The following is a 10,288-nucleotide window of genomic DNA, read 5'->3' as shown; positions in this document are numbered from 1 at the left end:
CACATTAACCAAGGAAGAAGACTACTGCTATTAGCTGCTCCAGAATTCTGACTAGGATCAGGAAGACAGCTCTTACCAGCTGCCAATTAGGGAAGCTGCCACTCCTACCTCTGATTAGTTTAAAGGCATCATATTTCAAATATCCTTCTCTTTAAAAAACTGATGAGCTGGGCTTTGCATGCCTGATACTATTTCACTGGGGCTTGCTTGTTAGCAGACATGTACTCACTTGAACTATGCTTTGCTTTCTCAAAATCTGTTGTACTGGGGCCTATATTTGAGCAGATGTACTGATTTTCACCTTGCAAATCAGATGCATGTCTGGACATGCATGGAACTGATGCATACATTGGATACTGCCAAAACCTGTTTTGATGGGACTTACTTCTGTATAAGCATGCATAGAACTAAACCATACTTTGTGGGCTTCGTGAGAAAACAACCATATTAGTAAGAACTCTCTCTCTCTCCCTTCCTCCCACCCCCATCCCTCTCTCTCTGTGTGTACATGTGTGGGCCCACCTGCCCAGCATACCCTAGATATAGCTAAAACTTTGTACAACCCAGCCAACATGGAAAAAGGATAAAGTATTTTAATTATAAACTCATAAATGTGAGCACTGCAGGGTGGCCTGTGCTCAGAGCAGGGACCAAAGTGGCAAGGTATTCATAGCTAGACAGACAGGGATGTTGTTGTGCCAGCAGAGCAAATTAACAATTTACAAGGGAATTCTAAAAATAGGGGAAACCCAAAAAAAGCATTTATAACTTTGCAACTGGACTTTGGATCAACACCAAATATGACACAGATATAGCAGACAGTCTGCACTTGCTCTGTGCCAAATTCAGGGATAGTTTGGGCAAGGCGTTTTCAAGTTATGAGTTTTTAAAAGTAAAACAGTTTTATCCCTCCATGCAGAAACAAGTGACCTTAGATGGCTCCAGATTTTAAAAACATCACACAAATTGAAAATACCAATCTTGTACTTATGTTGAAAGAGAATGATTGACCCACCTGATTTTTTGTCTAATTTGGAAAGAATCCAGGTTGCAAGTGAACATTGATCCTCAAAATAAATAAATAAATAAATAAGTCCTTTCGAAAATGTAAAACAGACTTTCTTGCAAACCAACAACATCTCGTGTTAGGTTGTTGTCCCTTCCTACTGCTCCCACTTTCCTAGCCATATTGTCTTTTCCAGTAAGTTGTGTTCAGATTTTGCAAAGTAAGAGCACTGGATTCCGTTATTGAGACAATCAGCTTCATATTAGGTCTTTCTCTCTTTCTACTACCCCTCATACTAAAAAAAAAAAAAAAAAAAAAAAAAAAAAGCCCTGGCTTTGTGTTTGGGTGAGAAGTAGTTAACTGTTTAAAAAGGAGTGAACATCTGGGATTTTCCCTTGCTTGATGTCACTTTACAAGTGGTAGTGAGCATAAGAGAGTAGACTATTTTGACTGGTGTCATTGGTGTTATGAGCATTCATGCTGCATTTTGCTATTTAAAGTTTGACATCCTTTTTCCCACTGGCAACGCATGCACAATACTGTGCAGCAATAGTGGGCCATTTCAAATAATGGATACAGATGTCCCATATCCCACACTGAGAAACCAGAGGGTTTTTTTAAAAATAGATAGATCCCAAGGCAAAATTACTAGTTTCAACTCCAGTAGTCATATTAGAAAAAAGGATATTAATTACAAGTACCTATTTATCTGTAATTTCTAAGCCCCAAGCTAGGCCACAGTGTTTTGGGGATAGACAAATCCATCAGCGTTGATTCCTATTCATTTCCCTTTTTCCCATCCCTACATGTGTTTCATTTTGGTTCTGTGTAAGTTTGCACTTTAAAAAAGTAGATACAAAAAACTGAATGTATCTTTGTATGCCTTTCTTGTACTATGTGCATTTTGAATGCCATTTGGCTAAATATATTTATTTTGCAAGCAATTTCCTCTAACATGATGCACATGTAATGTTATTTTCACAAATATATGAATTTTGTCATCAGAGAACTATGTCGCAAGACTCAAAGAACATCAAATACCAACGGGTGATTGAGTTTCGTTTCACTGATTCATTCGGAATGTGCAAAGTGAATAGAATGGCAGTTGAAGAGGAAATGAACAAATATGGCCCCATCTTCTAGATGTAGTACCAACTCAGCAGTCGCCAACAGCCTAGGGCTGCTAAGGGACAGTTTCACGTTATGCCAGAGAAGGCCAGCAGAATCTACTGATCAAAGTATCTCATGAGGCACCAGGCTTCCCTTCCACAGGTTAAGCAGTGTAGAAGCAATTCCCTGTTCAAAGAGGCCCACCTTCTCATCCTAGTGATGTGTCCCTTCCAAAGGAAACCAGTCATTAAAAGTCCATCTATTTCCAGTGTCTCTCTTTCTGACTCTTGCTTTTACCTTTTCCATTCCAGGTCTCTTCCCCCAATATTTTTTTAGTAATCGTCTGGCACCTGAGGAAATACTGAAGTGTTTTCCCAGGCCGTACATTTTTACAACTGCATTTTCAGATGTGACTCCTCTAAACTATAGAGTATGGGTGTGCAAAAGACCCTGCCATCTGCTGGGGGTGAGCGTAGAAACAGATTTATTTGTTGGTTTTTCAACTGATGCTTAGAAATACTCTTCTAATGCCGGAAGGGTTCTCTTCTCCAATCTGATCATTCTACTTTTAAAAAGTAAAAATATTCCTAATTGCTCCTGTTGTTACATCACCATTTTGTGTTCTATTGCTGGCAATTCTAAAAGTTTGTTAAAATAAGTCTTTGGTCAGCACACTGCTTGTATGTGGAAAGGCACTTTAGATCTTTTCAGATACAGTACACTGTAGGTAATATTTTTTTTCTTATGTGCCATCAAACTGCTTGGAATTTATGGCAACCTTGTGAATTAACAACATCCAAAAGGTCTTAAAATTAGCAGTTCTGCTCAGGTTTTGGCAACTCAAGGCTGAGGCTTTTTTTGTTGAGTCAATCCATCTCTTTTCCTACCACTTTTAGCTTGTCCTAACATTATTGCGAAACAAGAATATCTGCAAGCGGGATCTGAAGGCCTTAGGAATGGATCTTAACAGATGGGAAACCCCAACATCTGAGCGTTCAGCCTGGAGGCAGGCGGTGCATCATGGCATCTCCCAATTTGAAGAGACCCTTGTCCAGCAGGCCGAGGCAAAGAGGCAGCCCCGAAAGCAGCCAAATCAGGGGGCTGGACAGGGGACAGATTGTATTTGTCTTCAGTGTGGAAGGGATTGTCACTCTCAAATTGGCCTTCTCAGCCGCACTAGACACTGTTTCAAATCCTCCATACAGAGCATGTTACCGTAGTCTCTCGAGACTGAAGGATGCCTAATCTAACATTATTTCAGTGAGTCTTATCTTCTCATGACACACCCAAAGTGTGATAAGTCGCCGTTTAAATTTTTAGCTTCTAGTGTGCGTTCAGACTTCTCTAACCTTTACTGGTAGTTGTTTCACATTATTCCAATCGTCTACCAACAAAATGGTAATATGGTGCCACCTATCCTTCCGACAATTTCTGCCCTTCATTCATCTAAATCTAATCCAGTTTGTTGTATAATGTGTATAATGTGCTTTGTATATAGATTGCATATAGAATAAATATAGCCTTGTCCAGCACCTTTGCCAGTGGGAAAACATTTTGTTTCTTTATATTTTGTCCTAAAAGTAGCCACTTGTGCAGAGTGAAAGTTATGCATCAGGACAATCAAATGATGTGGCACACCCATTTCTTTCAAAACAACCCATAGCCTCTCATTATCTACACATCTGGCATTTCTTACTCCATCTATGATAGCAATCTTTGTTGTAAAAACTTGAGCATCACTTCATTTGCATGGAAAATTACTGGAAAGGTTCTATGATTAGTAGAATCTTTATCAATTCTTTTCTTTGGGACTTGAATATATATTGAACAGTTCCAGGCTGTGAGCTATTGTTTTGTTTCCCGTTTTTAAAAAGTTCATCTTATAATTTTGTTAGCTTTCATCTCTATAACATGAAATAGTTATGTTCACATCCCATCTGTTTATGGTGATTTATTTGTTCCATGTGCTTTAAGAGTAGCTCTCACTTCACTTTCTAAAATTGCAGGTCCTCATCACAGGATTTTTCTTTGAAGGAATATCTTATCTTTCTATCTCTTATGTATAAGTTCATCTGGATATTGTTTACATCTCCTTTCACTTGTTTGTTTGTTTGTTTGTTTGTATACCATCGCTTTGGTGCACAACACTATTCTGGGCAGTGTACATATAAGAAACAGCCAAGTGACAGACACAAAGCAAAATATGAAATCCAAACAAAAAACAACAACAAATAATAGACTGCCCATTAAGCCCTAATGGCATCACATATCTGAGCGGCAATGGGAGGCAAATAACTTAAGAAGAAAGAGCCTTTGACAGCCTCTCAAAATACATGTATTTTAAAGCTACATCCAGATCAAATAAGGGCTGAAATCCTGTTATGCAGCTCCATGTGTACAATAGGGGTTATGTCATTAGCAGTGGCAAATCACAGCTGCTTAAATTCTCCTTTGGGGGATTTTTGGGTGTATGCAGCTTATACACAATGTGATGAAATTCACCAGGGTAACCTCTAATCAGTGGCAGTTTTCTCCTGCTCCTGATGTCATCACTATCTGGCATATGGAGCGGCACAACAGGATTTCAACCGTTAAATCCCCGTTGATCTTTCTGCATCACTGACCTTAGCTTAAATTTTCCATTGATTTCTTGGATTTCATAAAATATTGATGTCTCATTTTTATTTTCTTCTTTTTTGTTGATCTTTTCTATATATTTGCAATGACAATTATAAAACTTCTCTTTTTCCTTATGTGCGAGTAACCGAACATTTCCATTTAGGATTCTAACTCTACTGCTGTCACAGTTCATTTCTCCTTCTTGTTAGTTGTTAACAGTTTTAAGAGTTTCATCCATCATTAATTCAGGCTTTTATTTTCTTTGGACTAGAGAAATAGTCTTTTTGCATGCTTCCCCCCCCCCATCCCTGATTTTAGTCCACAGTTCATGGCCAATTGGGTTGAGTAAGACAAATCTGTTGTTTACATGATATTTTACATTCTTAATAGGTATTATTTAAATTATACTTTGCACTAAGATTGTTTTGGTGTTCTCCTTCAGCTTTACTCTATTTTTCACACTAATTATTCATTATCTATATCACCATCTGTTCCTAATTTCACTTTGGTAGGAGAAACTGGGCTTCTCCATCTTCTGTGTTTGTTTGTTTGTACCACACCTTCTTCAAGAGGAGCTAAGGTGGCTTTCAAAATTAAAACAAACAAGAGGCTAAAAAAATAGATTATTACAATATTGAAAAGGATTAAACAGACATTAGATTAAAAACTAATAAAGGCAATTCAAAACTGTTCTAAAAAAATTTAAAAAACAAAGCAGCCCCCTTTTTTTGAAGAACCATTCATAGGCAGCCAGCTAGTGGAATTGGTTCCTGTTAGAGACCCACCAGGCCTCCTCCATCCCAATCTTTAAGAGGATGTCGAAGACAGAATTTAAAGATATCATTGCCGCCACATACTACAGACTTGAATTGCCTGTTCCACCATCATTTCGTTTTTTGTCTGTGATTTATTTATTTTTATTGATGCTGATGATGGGAGGTTTATTGTGTGATGTTTGGTTTGGTAGGGGTGATGTTCTTATACTTATTGTTAATTGCTCAGAGTAGTGCTTGTCACTAAGTCAGGCATACTCTGGACGGACGGACGGATGGTGAGAAAAGGCTTACCTGGAGACCAAAGTCTTTGACTGCTAGTGGAAGGACAGCAAACTGAGGGTCAGCCTGACTTCCTGTGGGAAATGAGTTCCAGAGCCTGTGAGCAGATGTTCCTACTTACGGTACATAGTTTCTGATTTTTGTATTGAACATCAGGCCATGTCCATGCGTACCATCATCTGTTCAGCTGCCTGAATCATGTACAGTATTTTCAATAAGCAAATTATTGGCTTCACAGAATTCTACATGTTGTATTCCTGCTCCATTTCACACTTTTAGGCCAAATGCTCTGACAGTATTTGTTCCACTTTATTTCCAGTTGCCTACGATTATAACATGTGTGGTCAATTCCCCCCTGTATACTTGCATGAAAGCTTTTAAAATATACTGTAGTATAAAATAGCCAGTGTGGTGTTGTGCACAGAGTGATGGACGAGGACTCAGGCTGGAATCCTCACTCCATCATGGGAACTCACAGAAGTAAACCCGATACTGGTAAAACCACTCCTTACCTTGAAACCTCTTATTTGGTCACTCTAAGTGAGTTGTGACTTGATAGCATGTAACCCCCACACACATGTTATAAAATGCAGACCTTTATGGGAGTTCTAAAGCAAACTTCCTTGGGAAAAGCCACTGAGGTGCAAACACATAACTGGGGACTGATCTTCAGTTGATTTCATAGCTCACCGAGAGCCAAACCACACAAGACCTTGAGCTTGCAATTAGAAGCTGACCATACATTTTCCCTCCAGAGGTGAGTTTACTCAGAGCTGTAGGTGTGAATGATCAAGCTTCCGAACAAGCCTGTTTCCATATCAATGACCAATCCAGAAACAAAGCCGGGGGGAGGGGATGAACAAGGAAGTTGGTTAAATTGTAAAAAAAAAAAAAGTTTGTGGCTCGTGTCAGTTCAGATTAATTGGTTTTGATGAACCTGAACCAATCCAAACCAATGAGCTAGCAATTTTTAACAAACATCCCACTTCATTTTTTTTTTAAGTTTGTGCTCATCTCTACTGCGCACCTTGTGGTCTTCTACGTGTTCCTGCACTTCACATCCTATTATTCTTCAATTACTGGTTATGCTGGATATGTTTGATAGGACATGCAGTCCAGCACCATCTGGAGGACACAGTTGTTTTAAAGTGCTATTTTAAGAATCACAAGAAAATGAGAGAGAGAGAGAGATGGGGAAATGCTCTATAAATCCTAAAGAAAAGGATGATCTGGCTTTATGGGAGTCAGAATATATCTCAGCTGCTTCCTCTGAGTATACTGATTGGCTGCAGTCTCAGACATATTTGTTGGGTTTGTCAGGTCATGCGATGCTAGTAAGACATTGTGTGGGGTGCAATAACTGTGTAGGACATAAACTGAGGCAAACAAACATAACCATTAAAAACCTGAATGTAACCCTAAATATTTAATTTTTGAAAACGTTTGGTTATTTGTTGAAAATATTTGTAGCCTGACTTCCCAACCACAAGCACCCACCATGGTGCAATAGGAGTACTAAAACAAGCCATTAAAAATCAAACAGTAATAAAATAAGTAATGAGTAAACAGCAAACAAAGCAATAAAACCACAGTACTAACAGCACAACACATAGGAAAAAAAGGATGAGAATGAGGACAAAGAGGAGGAAGAAGTGAAGGGGAGCCGAATGTTTCCCACATACAGATCACAGTGTTTCCAAACACCCAGATTAATTGTCTCAGGACTTTCACATCGAAATGAAAGGCATGGGAGACCAGGTAGACTCCCAGAGCAACCCACAAACTAAAAGCCACAAGGCATAACACCAGCCTTCCTAATTTACTTTCTGGTACATATAATAAAACCTTATATTTCCATTACAAAACAGTATTCAAATGCTCTTGGTGGATTCCCACCCCCCACCCCCGAAAATACTCTTGTGGGCTGTTTTTTTAAAACCAGAAATAGAATAAATTTTAAAATTAATAGGATCAAAGTGCTTTTGATGGACAAGAAAGAATTCTGTATTATTTCACAATAAACTATTTGGACTGAGCATTTAAATAGATTACTGTGAAATAGTGTTGAATTCTCCACAGGTTTTTCTTGTTGATCACTGGAGAAATAGGAGCTGCAGAATTAATGCTGGAACTCCCATATCTTCAAAATGGCTGACTACATTCTCTGCCTCTTTTTCTCCATTTCCCCAACTTAATGGACCTAACCTCAGTTCCAGTATATCAACTTGTTTGGCATGGTTTGGAAGTAGCTCTGTAGCGGACAAAAAAGCTCTACAGAGAACCATTAAAATTGCCCAGAATATCATCGGGCTCCAGCTACCAACCCTGGATGACATCTTCACATCCCGCTGTCTAAGGAAATCACACAGCATCCTGAGAGACTCTTCCCATCCTGCTTATAACTTTTTTGAACTGTTACCATCTGGCAGAAGATATAGAACAATTAAGACTCGGACCACACGTTTTCTCAATAGTTTTTATCCCAGAGCTATAATTGCAATTAATAATGAGCTTAAAGACCACCAGTAGTGAATAATTAGTTGGACTGTGTTACTTGGCCTGCGGTGTAGATGTTTGTATTTTTAGTGGGGGACTTTTAGTGGGTGGGGAGTGTTTGGGAATTTTATGTGTGTGCATGTGTCTGGTCTCTGGGTGTCTGTGAATTTTGTTGTATGTGTATATACTTACAATGACAATAAATTATTATTATTATTATTATTATTATTATTATTATTATTATTATTATTATTATTATTATTATTATTATTATTATTATTATTGTTACTCCAGTAACCAGCCATAGCCAGCTCCCATCCTGTCTCCACCCCCATCCCCACCCCCACCCGGTCACTCCCACATACAGTTCACTCTATAGCATCTTCTAGAAAGGACTGGCATTATCTGAAAGCTGGAGCTTGGAAAATTACTATTCTGGATTATGTTTCCCAGGGTTCTGCAACTAACATAGCCAGTGGCACTGCTGGCCGAGAGAATCTAGGACATACAGTAAAACTGCCACCAAATAAACTTTTCCCAATCTTGCTTGAAACAGTGCCCCTACAGATCCCTTAATGCAAGGGTTGGTATTAAGAACCACCCTACCGGTAACGACTCATATTACTGCTTGTGCCAGGTGAAGGGTGTGAGATAAGATTAAGGATGGGGTTAGAGATGAGGTTAGGGTTAGGGTTAGGGTTAGGGTTCAGGTTGAGGTTCATGCTAGGGCTCATTCTAGGTTCTCCTATGGTGATGGTAAGGGATAGGGTTTGGGTTTGGGTTACCTGTGGTAAAATTAGGATTAGGGTTAGGATTTAGGGTTAGGGTTAGAGCTAGACTAGCAGTTAAACTGCTGTACTGTAGCCAAACTGTGTTCATGACTCGGGGTTCAATCCCAGGTAGCCGGCTCAAGGTTGACTCAGCTTCTATCCTTCCAAGGTCGGTAAAATGAGTACTGCTGGGGAGGAAATGTGTAGCCTGCATAATTAACTTGTAAACAGCCCAGAGAGTGCTTGAAGCGCTATGGGGCGGTATATAAGCAGGACGCTTTGCTTTGCTTTAATACTAGGGCTTGTACTAAGTTTAAAGCTCAGGGCAACATGAGGTGGGCAGTTAGGGTTGGGGTTATGGTGAAGGTTAGACTTAGGGTTAGGGTTAGACCCAGAGCAAATATTAGCACTTCCAATAGATGAAAAGCTTGTGATAACATAAGGAATGAGTTTATGGGTAGAGGTAGGGGTAGGATTAGCATCACGGTTAGGGTTAGGGTTTGGGTAAGGGCTGGGACTAATAATAGGGTTAAGGCTAGGGGAAGGGGGGGATGTGGTGGCACTGCAGGTTAAACCACAGAAGCCTCTGTGCTGCAAGGTCAGAAGACCTGCAGTCGTAAGATCAAATCAATGCGACGGAGTGAGCTCCCGTCACTTGTCCCAGCTCCTGCCAGCCTAGCAGTTTGAAAGCATGTAAATGCGAGGAGATAAATAGGTACCACCATGGTGGGAAGGTAACAGCGTTCCATGTCTAGTCGAGCTGGCCACATGACCACGGAAATTGTCTACGGACAAACGCTGGCTTTACAGCTTGGAAATGGAGATGAGCAGCGTGTCCTAGAGTTGGACCTTTACATTTACCTAGGGGAAGGGGAAGGGTGAGTTTTAGGATTAGGGTTAAAGTTAGGGTTACAGTTAGGGTTAGGGTTATGATTAGAGTTACGCTTAGGATATAGTTCAGGCTTAGCATTAGGTTTAGCATTAGAGTTAGGGTTAGGGCTAGAATTACAGTTAGGGTAAGGGTTAGCATTAGGGGAGGTTTAGGGTTAGGGTTAAGGTTAGGGCGAGGGCTGGAATTACAGATAGGGTTAAGGTCACGGTTAGGGGTTGGGGTCGGGATGGGGGAGAACAGGGTCAGGATGGGCAAAAGTGTTCAGTTAGTGTAAGGACTACTGGAAGCTCAGGGTTACTTTCAGTGTTATAGCTAAAGGTAGGGAAAAGGTTTGATTTAG

Source organism: Pogona vitticeps, chromosome 1 (assembly GCF_051106095.1).
Source record: "Pogona vitticeps strain Pit_001003342236 chromosome 1, PviZW2.1, whole genome shotgun sequence".
In the NCBI taxonomy this organism is placed as follows: Eukaryota; Metazoa; Chordata; class Lepidosauria; order Squamata; family Agamidae; genus Pogona; species Pogona vitticeps.
This window is presented reverse-complemented; position numbering follows the sequence as displayed.